The sequence below is a fragment of the Sabethes cyaneus genome, chromosome 3, assembly GCF_943734655.1.
Source record: "Sabethes cyaneus chromosome 3, idSabCyanKW18_F2, whole genome shotgun sequence".
Lineage (NCBI taxonomy): Eukaryota > Metazoa > Arthropoda > Insecta > Diptera > Culicidae > Sabethes > Sabethes cyaneus.
The window spans coordinates 132693749-132712347 of NC_071355.1; positions in this window are offsets into that span (position 1 = coordinate 132693749).

An 18599-nucleotide genomic window follows, 5' to 3' on the forward strand; every position below is an offset into this window, starting at 1 on the left:
AGTGGTATTTCATCGTGATTCAGGACCACACACGAACGGTTTCATTGATTGCATAGCTGCTGAGGCTTTCCGGTTGGTCCGTTGCAACAAGCCGTGCCTGGTTAGCGGTTATCGGTACTCCAATTTACCGAACAGAGAATTACGTTAAATGCGTTAGTGCAAGTTTATTGCAAGCAGGAGTTATGATAATCAAACAATCGGTTCTTTTAAGGGCCACACAACGATTGAAGAGTTTATTATACCCAGTTAATACCATAATTAACACAGTCAACGAGGGAAAAGTTGAATTTTTCGCCATTGCGGACGACCAACCAATGACGGTAATAAGTTTTCTGGTCACAGGTGACATTTTCTGCGAGTTCCAATACATCTGCAGGTTGTAAATGCTTTATCCGTGTCCTTTTGTAAGCCGCAGAAAAGTTGCGCAAAATTTTCAACTTTTTGAAAACTCGCGTGTACCGTTTACCGATTACCAAAGGAAAAGCACTATTCAACGTAGAAACATATCATACAAATCTATTTACTGTTTGGTTTAGTTACTAACTTGGTTTCGTTTTAATAAAATAGATTCAATCAATTCATGGATATAATTCCAAAATCGGTTGAGGATTGAAAGTATACAATTTTTCTACTTTGATGACCGTTACGGATGTAGCTTGTATACATGAAGAATCGTATTATTATATACATGGATACATCCTACTATCGCTACAAAGAGACTTACGTGGTCCTACGTCACCTATGCGGTCGTGTCTTGTGCACAACCCCTCTGATTTTTTTTGTATTGTTTATGCAGGGAGAAAATCTTCATAGACAGCACCTTCACGGTGCCGAATAGGATTCACATGGTGCCAACATGCACCTACATACTAAAAACTATCCTGCTGCCCGTTCCTGAACCCCACTCGGAACTACCGTAAGGTTTTACTTCAGGAGGGAGGACGTGCCTAAGCACTCCGACTTATCCGTTGCGTGTGTGGGTTCACACAACACCCTTGTCACTTCATACCGCCACTACCCTTCACCTAGGACCTGGGCTGCACAATCAGCCCATTACTGACCCTAGCAAGCTATGTTAGGCCCTATCGTTGCAAACGTTCTAGCCGTTGCAACTCCGTTATCACCACCATTGCCGCCCTTTCGACGGCATCCCATGCGCGCTGCTCAGCGCACATTCTCTGCACAATGTTGTCGGCGTTGGTGTCTTCCCCAACGACCGCAAGCATCACCCGCCGAGTGGACATGAACCGCGGGCAGTGAAAAATCACATGCCCCGACGTTTCCTCGGCTACCGTACAAACGGGGCAAAAGGGTGAGTCTACCCGCCCAAGCGTATGTAGATACTTCTTAACGCATCCATGTCCCGACAGAAACTGCGTAAGGAAAAAGTTTACCTCACCATGTCCTCTACCGATCCAGGACGATATGTTCTGGATCAGCCTATGGGTCCACCTACCATGGTCGGTGCGATCCCATTCCGCCTGCCAACGCCTAATAGAGTCCAGCCTAACTCTGTCCCTAGCGCCCCTGACGTTCCTCTGCCTATGGCACTTGATATCCTCACCTAGAAGTATGCATATGGGAATCATGGCTGCAATAACCCCAATCGCATCCAACGATATGATACGGTAGCCGCACGCAACGCGCAATGCTAACAAGCCTGAACGCCTTGTTCAGACATGCCTGATTGCGCTTACTCTCCAAAGCCGAGGCCCACGCCGGTGCACCGTATCGTAGCACCGACATGGCAACGCTGGCCATCAGGCGTCTCTTACTGCTGCTAGGACCGTAGCCGTTCGGCATGATCTTGGACAGCGCAGTAACCACCGTTGATGCTTTACCACAAACATAATCCACATGGCTGGTGAAGTTCAGCCTGTTGTCTACCATGACACCCAGGTACTTCACACTTCGTTTGGAGACAATCACCTGTCTCCCAACGATTATTTTGGCCTCTAGGGCCGACTTGCGGTTACTGATCATCACCGCTTCCATCTTATGGTGGGCCAATCGTCGATTGACGCCTGCCATCCAACCCTCTATTATGCTTATGGCGTCTGATGCCAGCATTTCCACCTCCTCTAGAAACTCGCCTACCACTGTAAGGACGATATCATCCTATGCAGTGCTAACGCGTTTAGCGCTGTTAAAGGTTTTTTTGACATCAATTGTGACTATGGCACAATACCTGTCACCTCGCCTTTTCCGTTTCATAGGCTTCTCGGCCCTCTCCACCACGGACTTTATGGCATCTACAGTGGACTTCCCCTTACGGAAGCCAAACTGCGTGCTTGCCAGTCCGACATCACTTTCCACCACAGGCGTCAGCCTGTTTAGGATTACCCACTCTAGCAATTTGCCTAACGTGTCCAATAGGCAAATTGGCCTGTACGACGAGGGATCACCAGGCGGTTTCCCCGGCTTACGCGAATACGCGAATCGACTTCCTCAGCTGCTTGCACAGTGTCCATTCTGTGTTTCTCCATTCTCGTTGCAGCTCCGACAGAATTTGCGTCACTGCTACGCTAACGCATTCCAAGTGACCTCTTCTCGACACATTTCGGTGACGATATTCTCCGCGTAAAGAGTGGGCATCGCTCTTTGCGCTGCCTCGAATATTGGTCAGTCGAACACTACATGTTCTGGCGCTTCATCCACGTTTCTACACTCTGGACAGAGGGGTGACCTTTTCCAGAATTCTGTACAGCGACACCGGCACTTGGACGTTCCGTAGCGAGCTGGCTATGGAGTCCCAGCTAGCGCTATTAAACGCATTTCTCACGTCGAACGTGACAACTGCGCAATAACGGATACCTGTCCTCTTGGGCTGGATTGCCACCTTGGCTGGATTGCCACCTTGGCTGTCTTAGTGACAGACAAGATGGCATCCACCGTAGATTTGCATTATCGGAAGCCGAATTGGTTCCTTGACAGACCGTTTGTACCCTCCGTGTACTGTACGAGTCTGTTACGGATAACCCTCTCCAGTACCTTGCCGGCAGCATCGAGCAGACAGATCGGCCTATATGACGAGGGGACACCCGGAGGTTTTCCCGGCTTCGGCAATAGGACCAGGTTCTGTCGCTTTCATCTGTCCGGGAAATGGCCATCTTCCAGGCATCTATTCATTACTGCCCCGAATAATTCGGGAGTCTCTAGAATAGCCGCTGGCCATATTCGGGATACCGTCTGTCCGCGGTGCCTTGCTCACCTTTAGGGATTTAGCGATCACAATGAGTTCCTCGTTGGTAACCGTCACTTCCTCCCTGTGTCGGCTGTGAGGCCGACCATCCTACGCTAAGGTCTGAGATACTGGAACTTCGGCCGTGGGACGACTCAGCGGCCTGGGCCAGGGCCTTGGCTCGTGGCGCGGAAAGAGGCCCTCGATGATCCGCTCCAGCATCTCTGGCGATTGCTCAGCGGGCGCCATCACGCCCTTGGTCTTTGCTATTACGACCCTGTAGGCATCACCCCACGGGTTCGCATTGGCACTAGCGCAAAACCTTTCAAAGCAGGCTCGTTTACTAGCTTTTATCCCGCTCTTAAGCGCTGCGCGTGCGGCAACAAGTGCTGCTCGACATTCAGCCCTGCCTTCGTCCGAACGAGCTCTTTGCATAATTCTCCTCGCACGAAAGCACGCTCCGCGGAGTTCCGCGATTTCATCTGTCCACCAGTAAGCCGGTGACCTGCAATACCTAGGTCGACCTTTCGTAGGCATGGTAGCGTCACACGATCGCGACAGTACATCAACCAAATGATCAGCGTTCGCATCGGGCATACCACGATCACCGCACTCTCTCCGAATTGCTTCCACAAATACTTCGGGATCGAAGTATGATGTCTTCCATCCACGGGTGGTTGGAGTGTTAGCCCTACTCGCCGCCTGCCTCCTCGTTATCTGACCGACACCATAGCGGACCGCCTGATGGTCACTGTGAGTGTTGCCATTGTTTACCCTCCAGTTTCCTATCAGACCAGGACTGCCGAAAGTCACGTCGATTATAGACTCCGCACCGTTCCTACTGAAGGTACTTGTGTTGCCGACGTTGGCCAGATCTACGTTAAGCTTTGCCAGAGCCTCAAGCAGAATCCGAGCCCGCCACAACCACCGGCCTTAAGGCTGTATCCCACTAGCCGTTGCCGTTCTGTTGCAGTGGTCCGGTTCTTTCCGGTTTTCGATCACATTTGCACCACCGTTATCACCCATTTTTCTTTGTTCGCTACACGTTTGATCAGAGCGACTGACGAGAGAGCGCGTTTGTCTGTGTGAACTTATGGTCAGAGCAGCCAAATGCACAGAAAATTCTATATTTTGCAGCAAGAACGTTTAAATGCTGCATTTGCATTTCGCGATTAACCGACAATGATCGGAAATTTCACAATAAAACATAAATATTTGAAAGGAAATTCATTTTGCTTCAGGCTTTTGATTTCATATTTCAGATTTCATAAACAAAAACGATACGGTAAGAAATTCGATCAAAATTAAAAGCAGAACGATAACTGTAATTAATTTATTGGGAGTAACTAGGAGATCCGGAGACATCAAAGATAATATCAGCATGGTGAAAGAACTATTTAATCATTTATTAAGAAGCTATAAGTATATTTCGCGTATTTCGTATTGGTTACCTGCTTGGTATTGGCTAAGTAATGCTAAAACCAAATCAAACTAACAAAATTTAATATTTCGGCACAGCCGACGAGGTTGTTTACCTGAGAAGGTATGGTCCAATCACTGACTCAATTTTGATTCAGTTGATAGTACTGTCTCAGCTGAGCAAAATTTGACAAAGTTATATATGGGACATTTGTAGAACTGGTTATTATCTAAAATTTTGATGAAAAAGTTTTGCTGTATCTTTTGTAGTCGCCAGAATCGTCGTGAGGGCAAATATCGTTTATTTTGTAAAGCAATTTAATAGCTTACGTGCTAGACAAGCAAAATATATACATAATTATAACTTACATACAGCCAAGCAGATTCTTTTTGCGACGATTTCAAACTGTCAAAAAAGTGAGTAGTGCGTTTTGTTACCAAAGAAACGGGCAGTATGTATACTTATTATAGATCAGAACTGAGCTTTTCTTTCTGTAGAAGAATACTTAATATCATATCGTTATGGCTGATATCTATGCACAATATGTTATATTTTACGGATTTCTTGGTATAAATCGTCACACAAAGTGTGGAAACAATTTTCTGTAGTTTACAGGAAAAAAAATACCTAAGGAAAAAGAGACATGTAAATTATTGCGGAGATTCCACCTTTTCAGACTCCCACGCGAAGATGATTAGCGTTGTTGCTTTCTACGTGTCCCACATATGTTTGGAATTTAGCAATTTGAATCAGTATTTCGTTATTGCCTCCCCACTGCTCCTCCCCCAATAATCAGTAACATTAGCCCGTATTTTGTTTAATTTTTGTACTAAAACATAATAATCAATTTCTTAAGTAAGGTGGAGTGTATGTAAGATAAAAGTCAGCAATCTCTATTAACAGACTCTTCAGCATCACTCCCTTCCGAATGTTGTGTGTGTGATTGCTGATTCATGATTTTGACACGGGAACATCGCAATTAAATTTGCGTTTGCAGATTGACAGCCAGGACCCCGTCGAGAACTCACACATATGCGCATCAATACATACGGCATTTTATATATTTCCTAGTTGAATTATTTGTATGAGAAATCCCACGTGTGCGTTTGACTTAATTGTATGAAAACAAAAAATCCGAATTAATCCACCTAGCGGCGTGACCTAGTCTTTCTACTGCCACAATAATCATTAATAATCAGGAACATCTATAATTAACTTGACTATATTTTTACATATCCATTCCGTATTCCTCAAAATCCTTATTTGCCAGTAAAATTCACAACGTATTGCGTAGAATAATTATATTTTCTTTCCTTGAGTGCGTAAATACTTGTAAGCGTCATTTATGTTACTTGATGAACACCTTATTTAGTTTTATAATCGGTCGGCCTTAACTTTCGGGCTTCATAGCCACATACGAAACTTGTTTTGAATTGACAATATGAAATATGTGTTCATAGCAAATTTTTTGATATTTTGATATTAATACATACCATGCGTTCAAAAGATAGCATCTTTGAAAAACAAGAGTTCAGAAAAATTATTATTATACTTCGCTTTTGAAGAAAAAGGATATCGACAACAAAATGATTAATCTCAAAATTTTACTATTAGTTTGCTTAGCTTCAATTTTTCAATATATCTGAATTAGAAAAAATAACTGAATAGAGCATTAGATATGAAAAAGAGAAATTGAACTTTTTCTTAGCTGGCGCTCCTTCAGATAATTATTTTTGCATGAAAATCAAAACTTAAGCTCCTTTTGAATGTACTTTCATGAAAAAGATAGTCTTGATTAGCTTGATCGCATCGTTTTTACAATGTTAGAGGGTTAGGAAAACAAGATGAGGTCGAAAAATAGTGCAAAAGCTGCGCCATAAACATGCTTGAGAAAGGGAAATATGATCGATATGATGTCCAGTGCTTGTCATTTTTGATTTATTTATTAAAACATGATACATGACATAAGACATCTGTCCTTTAAAATGTCACAAACGAAAACAAATATTACAAAATTACAACCGTGCAACGTTTACTTCCTATTTTTCATGTAACATTTCTAAGCTCTAGTATCTATTGATTGAAAAGAGTATCTATTGATGCGCAAAATTTGTTTGAAATTTGTATAAAAATGTTTGGAAAAATCAACTCACTAGTATTTTTAATCCCAAATACCACTATACCTACATGCTTAAATTAACTTCTTTTCTTCGCTTTTTGCTTTTCTTGTACAATTGTGAATAACAGCAAGTGAAGAAAATGACAATTGAATTCTGAAATCAAAGAAAAGAAAACACTTTTCTATTGAATCCCACTATTTAATATTTATTTGCAACAGATACGTAGTTCGCCTACGACGTGCAGGCTTCATCAGTGTCTTATTTCAAAGCGTATACGTATCTGTCGCGAAAAAATATCAAATAGTGGAATTTAGTCGGAAAAAGTTTTTTCTTTTCTTTGAATTTGATTTTTCTGATTTGATTTCATACATACATACATACATACATACATACATACATACATACATACATACATACATACATACATACATACATACATACATACATACATACATACATACATACATACATACATACATACATACATACATACATACATACATACATACATACATACATACATACATACATACATACATACATACATACATACATACATACATACATACATACATACATACATACATACATACATACATACATACATACATACATACATACATACATACATACATACATACATACATACATACATACATACATACATACATACATACATACATACATACATACATACATACATACATACATACATACATACATACATACATACATACATACATACATACATACATACATACATACATACATACATACATACATACATACATACATACATACATACATACATACATACATACATACATACATACATACATACATACATACATACATACATACATACATACATACATACATACATACATACATACATACATACATACATACACCACACACATTGAATACAATCAACATTTGATTGATACGTTTTGATTTCACACGTTTTAACGATTTAATACACGGTGCTTAAGTGTTAAAGTTTGAATAACTTTTGAATGAACCGTCCGATTTTAAATAACTCGGTTTTGTTTGATAGATCTCAGCAGCAATTTTCAAATAATAATAAAATGGGTGATGTTTTTCATTGAATTAATGCTTATATGTTACAAAAATATGTTTTAAATACTATTTTTTCACATTTCTTTATGTAACTTTCAAACTACAAGTCCAATCGTCATGAAATTTGGAAGTTGACACACACACACACACACACACACACACACACACACACACACACACACACACACACACACACACACACACACACACACACACACACACACACACACACACACACACAGAAAATGCTCAGTTTTCGAAACTGAGTCGCATGGTATATGACATTCGGCCCGCAGGACCTTCTTTCTATTTCCGGTTTTTCAAGTGATTTCTATACCTTTATACTATATATTTATATAGTAGAAAGGCAAAACTGATTTTCTCAAAATATTACCAATCCTAAATTAAAATGGGTTTGTGGAACTAACTTTGTCTAGAATTATGAGACATCTTGTAGGAATACTCGAGGATTCAAAACTGTCAACAATTCATGAGTCAATTGACTTATTTCAAACGGCGTTTGTGGGGTTTCTCAAACAAACGATTCAATTCTACTATTCCAATGTAAGTTTTCTTACCGATTAGATTACTTATAATGCCAGCTACTGGTTTATGCAATATGCTTTTGAAATTTGCAAAATCGTTGACGATTAATTTCACCTTAAATTTGAGTTTGCATTTGACAGTCAAGCCCCCGTTGAGAACTCACACATATGCGCATCGATATATATATACATCATCTGCAAATGTGTCAACTCAGTCACTATTCCAATGTAAGTTTTCTACCGATTAGATAACTTATAATGCTAGCTACTTGTTCACGCAAAACATCTACGTTCAAGTCACTCAAGTGAATTTGCATCGCCGTGATAAGCGGAAGAACAACGAAACGAAGAGAATTTCTTATTCTTAATACTTATGTCCTTTTAAATACTTGCTCGAGAATTCGTTTTGTAATAGTTTATCCAAGTACTTGAAACATCTACATTTTACATCTAACTTTAACGTCCTGAAACACAAATTATAGGCAACTGTTCGATATATTGTCTATATTCAAAAATACAGAAAATTGATTATCTGTATCTGTAAAAACCAACTGTACATGTGTAAATATTATAAAAACTCAAATTTATTGTTTGAAACAGTTTTTTAAACCTACTCAAAAAAATTCTGCTTTAAAGTAGATGCGAAATCTAAGTGAAAACCATCTTTCATTAAAGCCAAAACAACTCAATTTTCATTTACTATTTCAATGCCAAAACGTACATCGTGCGTTGCAAATATTAGTTTTGGATCATTTCATATTTTATGCACAATAACTTTTGTATGCTAGAAGTCTGCATTAACTAAGCTTCAGTTAATTGTACAAAATGCAACAGCACAACCAAACTGCGCATATAAATATTTTATTTAAAACGCTACAATTCATTTGGTTTGATTTTATCAATATAAAAGTTACAGAATTAAATACCGCAACACTGCAACCGCTGCAGCGCACCGAGAAGGCAGCCGAAAAAATAGAAACAATCCTATCTTTCTCGCAAGACCGGTAGCGGTGAACCGCTGTGCGTTGATTGGTTGACGAACAGCGGAATGGAACGGCAGCGGAACGGTAACCGTTAGTGGGATACGGCCTTTAAACCAGTCAGCACAACTGATACTCGGTCTACCATCCGCGTAAACTGCTCGAAAGACCAACTCGGCGGAGCATAACAGCTGCAGTAGAACACTCCACCCACTTTGGCAACCACAAATCCCTCGTCTGCAGTTGACACAACCTCCTGAACCGGGAACCTGCTTGTCGTCCATATAGCCGCCGTCCCAAACCTATCCGAGACCCAGTTGCCGTTTCCGGCAGGGACGCGATATGGATCCGAGACTATGGCAATGTCCATTGCTGACTCAGAAACTGCTTGGTGTAACAGCTGCTGAGCTGTGCTGCAGTGGTTCAGGTTGAGTTGTGTCACTTGCACTATGAACGTGGCTTAGTCGCCGGCGCACCGGCCGGGCACCTTGGACTTCCCGTTACGTGCTTTGCGTCCCGTTTACCGGTGCAGATCAGGCACTTAGGAGGCTCCGCGCAGTCCTTTGCTTTATGGCCAGCACTGCCACATCTCCTGCACAACTGGCTCCTATCTGGCCCCTTGCAGTTCCAGGCTTTATGTCAAGCTTCCGACTGTTTGAGCACGCTCAGTGGGCATACCGACCACCCCACTTTTAGCCTAGCAGCTTTCAGGGCTTTGTTTCTGTCAGTTAGCGGAAGTCGTATGGTGGCTACCTGGGTCCCGGCCGGACCCTTGCGTAGGCGAACCGCCTCGTTTGCCACCACCACTCCACTTTACTCTTTGAGAGCTTGTACGACCTCGCGCACTTCGGTGATCTCGTCCAGGTTCTTAAACTGGAGAGTCACTTCTGGTGTGAGAGCACGTACCTGCACTCCGTCACCGAGAACTCCTTCCACTATGGACCTGTATGCGGAACTCTTCTTGGTGGCATCCTTCTTTAACTCGAGGATCATATCGCCCGTGCGTGAGCGGAGGATGCTCCGCACGTCAGCACCCAGATCCTTGAGTAGGGCGTCTCCTCTCATGGCCTTCAGAACCTCCGAGTATTTCGACCCGTCGGTTTTCAGGATAAGAGCGTCGCCCTTTTTCGCTCGCTTCCTTGCCGGCTTAGGTGGAGCAGTTTTTTTTGCTGGAGTCTCCTCCGCCTTTTCTCTTGGCCTTAACCTTGTAACATGGTCACAATTCTCAAATATATCAATAGTATAAATATAATTTTTTAGTAAACTTCTTAGCAATTTAGAGTTACAATTTCTATTTTCTTATATAATTCGTATACTTCACCAAAATCATATAAATATTCTGGTTCACTATTGTAGTAGTATAAATAACTGCCATCACGAAATTTGTATAAGTTGTTTAAATCAGCACAAGACGCATGCATGCAAATAAATATCTTGTACACGAACCTTTTTTATAGCGAACGCATAAGCACGCAGTGTGCAGCCGCTGTGCGCACTAACTCTTAGAATAATCATGCGTGAATCTTAATCGGTGAGAGCAATTAGATAAGCCGGCCGCTTACTTCGTAATTTCACGATATTTTCTTCGTCTGGCAAAAGTTCGCTTAGAGGGGGAATTCTTAGGATCGGTTCTAAGTGAGATGGCCATATTTTTAAAAGATCTAAACGGAAAAAAGATGCTAATCCGGAAGAACAAAGAATTCTTTTCTAAAACAATCTGTTGTTTGGAAATGCCGCTATCTTGCTCCGGTTAGATAATGTTTCCCAGTTTTCAAATGTCCCAAAGATTAAAACTCACTATTTAACTGAGGGTCTTATTCAACTTCAAAATCAATTTGACCTGGTTCGTGGATTTAAGTGGCAGTACGAGAGTTTGTTCCGTGCGTGATCGCGAATATTTGAATATTAGGTAATGAACGTGAAGAGTTTAAAGTCTTAGTTAATTATTGGAAGTTCCTTTTTCCCTTAGGTAATTGCAACTAGAAAGCTATTTAGATTGTGCGGAATCGTGTGCGAGTGAAATTTAGGCAAAAAGGTAAATTGCTAAATAGTGTGCTAAAAAGGCCGAATTTTAAAATTCGTTTGAACAGTCGTTCAAACGGACGGATTGAACCACGCTGAAGTCGTCATCTCGCCGTCCACGAGTTCCTACATAGCGAAACCAGGCTCGCTTAGCCATTTTGGGCTCAGAATTGGGCTTCCGTCAACATAAGTCCATTCCGGCTGCGTACGGAAGTGCGGAAGTACGTTTTTCGCCGCTATCGCTATTTTTCGGCCTCTGAACGAAACCATCGCCATCGCTCCGTGTTTCGGGGTACCCCGTCGCCATCTTCAGTAGCCAGCCGACGACGCTATTGTCACGCCGCAGCGTAGCCGCCAGCCAATACTTCGATTCGGTCAGTGAGTACTCAAACCTTTTGTATGACATGCGCATGATCATTTGAACAGTTTTACGAAATGAAGCACCAGTGATATCACGTTAACAATCGATAGAAGCAAAAAGCTAGAAGATAACCGCACACGATAGGTAGAGCAGAATAGGGGAATGAAAACCAATTGAGTGGCCCAGTCGATGTAACCAACCGTAGAAATATAGCACTATGCGCAACATGTATTTTTTGAAATTGAAAAAGTGTTTTTCCCCGTAAATAGTGCTGACTTCCCTTGCCTGAATGATTGATTAGGTCCGAAGGATTCTTCACGTTCCCGTTCGTCCAGTTACCGGTTAATTTCTCTTTTTTTACTCCGAGTTAGGATTGCTCGGGAATCTCAATCCCCTCCACCCACTTACGAAGCAAATCACGATTGTGCCCGTGATGATACACGTGAGTGGTGGATTTGTTAACTGGCCGAACGACGGATTGTGATAGAAAATTTTTGGGCTTTCTTTTGGTTTAGCGGAAATTTCTTACAGGTTGTTTAAAAATATTTTGTTGGCCCTGTTGCCCGTACGTTGCCCAGAATCCACCCTGAAGCCGAACTCTTGCCGGGCAAAACACGATAATCGGCCCTCTACGGAGGTGGCCCTTAAGCCGATTGTTTGAGTTCCTTCGCAGAGCGGAAAAACCGTTCGCGCGGAATCGCACGCGCTACAACTTCGGTCCACGGGCCACCTGTCTTGGAGCTTCCCGCTGGTTCATCGGTTAGCTTTGCCAACCCGCTAGCCTGAGGGCCTTTACCGATCAGGCGTTTTTTTTCGGTCCACCAGGGGTGCTATCCTCCGGGGACTGTCTCAGGCGCTTGGCGGACGCCTTACCGCTGCTGGTATCACTTTCCGTGGCCTACTGGGCCGCGTTGCTACACTCCCTCAACGGGCAAGCATCCGTCTGTACTGCCTTCGACGCCTTCACGGTCACCTTCTTCACCTCTCCTGCACGCGTCACGAGGTCGTTGTGCGTTTTGGTCGTTGCATTCAAGGTTTTCCGAAGCATGAGCAAGCTCTGCTTCAGGTCCTTGGAGAAATTGCTGCGACCTGACGTGAACTCGATTATTACATCGAGCTGCTGTGACGCTGCTACCACTTTAGGTTCAGCGTCTCTATTCTTCTCCATCGCCCTGATTAGCGCTGGGCCGTTCATCGCTGTGTCCGGCGTGGTAGGCATACCGCTGCCTTTGCCACCCACCCACGCTGGATGCCTCCTCTCGCGAACGGGTTTTCCACCGTATCTACACTTGTTGTATTTTTGATTTTGTTTTCCATAGGATCCCACGAGTTGAGGGAAAAGAAAAGTCCGCCACATCAGAGCCCCTCATGATGCGGTAAGGGCTGATTACTGTGGAGGGCGCTCTGGTACTCCACAGGCTCCGTTTGATGCAGAGTATTTATAGAACCCCCCCACCCCCCACCATCCATCCCTCGGCACGGGTCGCATGACACCTTGGATTAGTTAAAACCATCCTCCTTTGGGGGCTTTGGACCCTCTGCTCAAGTGCTCAGTATTTTCAGGTTCATCGAACATGTTTCTACCGAGATCCGTCATTTGTCAGGCGGAAAGTTTACACTCAGCCTTCGCATGAGTGCCCCCTTCTCTATCCGCATACGATCCTAGTTTCCACCGGATGTCCGATTTCCACTAAGGAACGTATCCCGGATGGTACCACGAGGAGGTAGAGATAGGAGTTGCTAAATAAGAGGCTGCGGAACTTCGTGGTAGTTTTGGAGCGCATTATTCATCCATTTACCATCCGTGTGTGTGTGTGTGTGTGTGTGTGTGTGTGTGTGTGTGTGTGTGTGTGTGTGTGTGTGTGTGTGTGTGTGTGTGTGTGTGTGTGTGTGTGTGTGTGTGTGTGTGTGTGTGTGTGTGTGTGTGTGTGTGTGTGTGTGTGTGTGTGTGTGTGTGTGTGTGTGTGTGTGTGTGTGTGTGTGTGTGTGTGTGTGTGTGTGTGTGTGTGTGTGTGTGTGTGTGTGTGTGTGTGTGTGTGTGTGTGTGTGTGTGTGTGTGTGTGTGTGTGTGTGTGTGTGTGGTGTGTGCGTGTGGTGTGTGCGTGTGGTGTGTGCGTGTGGTGTGTGCGTGTGGTGTGTGCGTGTGGTGTATGAGTGTGGTGTGTGAGTGTGGTGTGTGCGTGTGGTGTGTGCGTGTGGTGTGTGCGTGTGGTGTGTGCGTGTGGTGTGTGCGTGTGGTGTGTGCGTGTGGTGTGTGCGTGTGGTGTGTGCGTGTGGTGTGTGCGTGTGGTGTGTGCGTGTGGTGTGTGCGTGTGGTGTGTGCGTGTGGTGTGTGCGTGTGGTGTGTGCGTGTGGTGTGTGCGTGTGGTGTGTGCGTGTGGTGTGTGCGTGTGGTGTGTGCGTGTGGTGTGTGCGTGTGGTGTGTGCGTGTGGTGTGTGCGTGTGGTGTGTGTGTGGTGTGTGTGTGTGTGTGTGTGTGTGAGAGAGAGAGAAGAAGAGGAGAGAGAGAGAGTTAATAAGTGACAGAGAAAGCAAAAGAGAATCCAATTACCTATAACTGTTATACTGTTTCCAAGACGATCAAAGGACAATTCGTAAATTTATGCACGCCTCCTTTTAGATTTCGTCAAAATCTACAACTTTGCTAAACATTGCTTGCGTCTATCATTTATTTATTTATTTATTTATTACATTATTATCAACAGGCTATCACTATGCCCTAATGATATTTGAATTAATTAGAATTGTCTTAATATCACGCTTGATCACTTCTCTGGGCAAAATTGTAGTTTAAGCGTCATAATAAGCATGAGTACACTGTCACCCTTCTAGGTAGGGAAAAATCGTCGCACACATAACTATTAAGTCAAAACTTTTGATTGACTGAACGATTTTCACGATTTTAATACCAAATGAAAGGTATTATTATTCTTTATATCAACTACACAGCGTTAACAAACAAAGCTTTATATAACACGTCCAATAGAGATGTTTCAATACTAATTTGTTAGTCTACAACACCTTGCGACTTTCAAATGAGAGTAATAGCACACGAGTCAGTTCAGCCATCGGCGAGAAGCAGGTGGTTGAAAGTAAAGTTTATGCTCCCAAAAAACATTCGATTGGATTGTGTTTTATTCAACCTTTAGCTAATATCCTAGGCATATAGCTAGTGTCCGAAAATAAACGCTTGATAAATAAACTATTATACAACAAATATATTTGTTGGGCGGAGACCATTGTTTAGATGCAAAACAATCAACAACTGATGCCAAAATAAGCTTAACAGCTTTAAATCTTTATTATATCATTAATATTTGTTTTCTCTGTTTCTAGTGCAATGTTTAGATAGTATGTTTTAACATTTGTGTATGTTATATTAAATTTTTGATAATTTATTTAATTTTCATGTGGTCAATTGGATTACACCTCTCAGAGCAAAATATTTCTGTATAACTACTTAGGAGTTGGTGTGAAATAATCGAAAAATGCTGAATACGAAAGACACCGCACTTAGGTACATTTATACTTTTTCTAAAATACTAGAACGTAGGAGAATGGCATATTACTCACCTGAAATGAACCAGTTAGTTGTTGTGAAGTAGCGAATAATTGTATATTTGAGATCAAATGTTTCGGTCAATTATGATGGTCATTGAAAACCGAAACTCTAAATATATATAATATTAAGACTCTTCGTATGTTGAACATCGTTACGTAATGTTCAAAAGCTATGATTAGTGCTGCACACTGAATTCCAAACTTGCAATGATAATTTTTTGATCACCAACAACAGAACGCAGTTAAAATTCCACAGCTTTGGTCGGAAGTAAATGCTTGATTTAAAACCAACTAAATTAGAGTTCAATTTCTAATCAAAGCACTATATTCATATTCATATTCATATTGATATTTGTTTTCGTTCATTGCTATCAACGTGTTGTCAATTTTTTGATTATGTAATAGGTTGTCTTTTTTAACACTACACAGTTTTGAATCACATATCGTATGGGGTTTATGATGTCCTTGATTCACAAACTATAACTATTCTTTATTGTTACACTTTCTTCAATGCCTGATAGCACAATTTTAAAATTGCATATATTTTCAAATTACCGTTTCAATCACTTATGATTGCACCATTAGCAAACATAGAAATGGTCAGCTCTATTTTTTTCTATTCTTCACGAATGAAATATGTCAATTTATTAGGATCACAAGACAAGCAATTATAACGAGCAAATACCTGGAATCTTCTAAGCTACAAGCGTTTTGCATTACTGCTTTTAAAAACAATGTCAGCAAAAATATTGATTGGTGCTGCTTCATACAACTGTCAATTTTATGCACTTGGTGGAGTGACACCATTTGATATTTCTCTTATTTAGCAGGTAATGACCAATTATTCAACAATGAATTAGAAATCAAAACCCAAATGTTCTAAAACAGTTTTTAAGCGCACTGTACACTGGAGACCACGCAGTAATGACCCTAGTAGTCCGACCACATTTAAGAATCTGGAAAAACTACTTTCGAATCAATTTTCGAACTCATACCTTAGCATTTCTAGTGTGAAAAATAATTCAGATATAGGTACAGGATAATGTTTTTATTACATACATAAAGGTCCTTTCTCATCTTTTCTGGGTCGCATTTTTTGTTGGGAAATTGAGTATTGTATGCAAATAGTCTCGGTCACTGGTATGGATTATGAATTATCTGTTTGTATTCTAACACGGTAGGATTAATGAACAATATGATTTTTAATACCAATTGGAGGAAGCTTGACGGCTCAATTATATACTTTAGTTTGCCAGCTGCGAGTCCTGCTGGATACGTGTAAAACACGTGCTTTCTACAGCGCATGTCTGATATTTAACATGAACTCGGTTTCTAATCGTTCGAAACCCAGACTCTCAAATAATCCATGCTACATCTGTTACAATATCAACGAACTATGCAATAAACGTGAAATAACTAAGTCATAAAAATCTTTTTTCAAATATTTTTTCTTGAAATTTCAACGCAGATTTGCAAAAGGTGGTGTCACTCAATAACTGAAATTGTCTCCTATTTTTCAGTAATATCTTGACTATGAAGAAAATGTAAGTGTGAACTCTGGGGGGCCCTGTAGCCGGAAAGTTACCTACTCAGCCGTGACAAGCGAGTGGTTGTCAGTTTGAATCTTAGTAGAATCAGGTCATTCGATCTTAAGTGAAATTATTAGCATGGGTTTTGGGCCTGTACGAGATTTCGAATAATTACGAACAATTTCGCCAAACCCGTGATTTTTCGAAATTCTAGTTTCACAAAATCTTAAAAATATTTCGTTTAATTTCGTTTCCCAGTTGGCTTCGAGGTATGGCGCTGGCCTAGTCGTCGTATATTTGAATCTCGGGTGGGAGAGGCTGTTAGAGTCAATAAGATCATAGCAACTGGCCCTGCAATTGTCCAGTACACTAACAGCTGGCTGCGAAGTATGTCGTATAAAAACAGAAGGTCAAGTTTCGATAACGGAATGTAGCACCTAGGTTTGGCTTTGCTTTAATTTCGTTAAATTTGCATCGAAATTTCGCGATTTTAAAATTTCGTCGTTTACGAGATTTCGCGTAATTTCGAACGGAATTCTAGATAATGAAATTATTACTGTTTACTGTTTTAGATTTGTTTTAATTGTATGCATCGTTATTATATTCGCGTTCTCTCTACAACACAACAACCAAAGCTTTCCAACCTTAATTGAACATCAACATCATATCAACACAAAAAAGCTACTGTAAACCAACCAAACAGATGAAGTAAGGAGTGTATCGAAAAGTCTTTAGCAACATCTATCCGGGAAGAAAAATGAAATACGATTATTATTTCAATTTTTGTTTTCGATTTATTGAAGATCAGTACGACTTGAAACAATAACATGTCTTACATTAGTCAAAATATTTGGTTCTAAAGAATGTGCGCGCTTTTGATGAAACTATTTCCAGCAAATTCTGCATACTAGCTTTTGTGCATTTCCTGGATGCTGCTGTTCAATTTTTCTTGCATTTCTCCATGCTTTGGGAAATTGTTCCTTCCCTACTGAAGATGCTCTTCACAATCGACCAGTAGGGTAACCAACGTATTTTGGACCCCATCAGCAGTTGTACATAATATGGACGCTTTTTTTGTATGCCTGAAGGGCATTGGGTTAAAAGGCCACTGCGACAGTCTTAATGATCGTCTTTTGTGGCAGGCCTCGATTGCTGTACACAGTTTACGGATCGCTCATACCCATTGATGGAGTTGAGCGGAATAGTTGTAATTCTGTGCCCCAATTCGGTACTACATGGTTTATAAAGCCAATGACCGTTTTGGGATTTAGCCTCCATACCTGATATGGAGTAAGAAGGAAACTTCCTAAGAAGTTGTGCCTTGATAATGCAAGAGCTCCGCAATAGCAGAGCAGATGCGCTGAACTTTCAGGTTCAGAGTTACAAAAGTGGCAGGTGTCGGATGATACCTTGCCGATATTCTTTAAATGATAAAGAGCGGGGCTGTATCCTGTTAGGAGTCCCGTGATCGTGCGTAGTTCACTACGAGTGAAATAGAGTAGTTTTTTAGCTACTGCAGGATTTGGGTGGATAAACTGTTTAGCTTGTCTACAACCCTGTGTTTGATTTCAACGGGATACTATTTCTAGCTTTTCCAATGTCATCAATTCGCCTTTCACGGCGGATGTGGAGGTGCCCAGAAACGGTTCAGGACCAATAAATTGCTGAGCTGATCCTTGTCTTGCCAGGTTGTCAGCAAATTCATTGCCCTCGATTCCGCAGTGATCGGGCACCCAAAGTAATAAAACTTTGTTTTGGCGGGAGAGTTCCCTCAATGCTGTGCTGCACTCCCAAACTAAT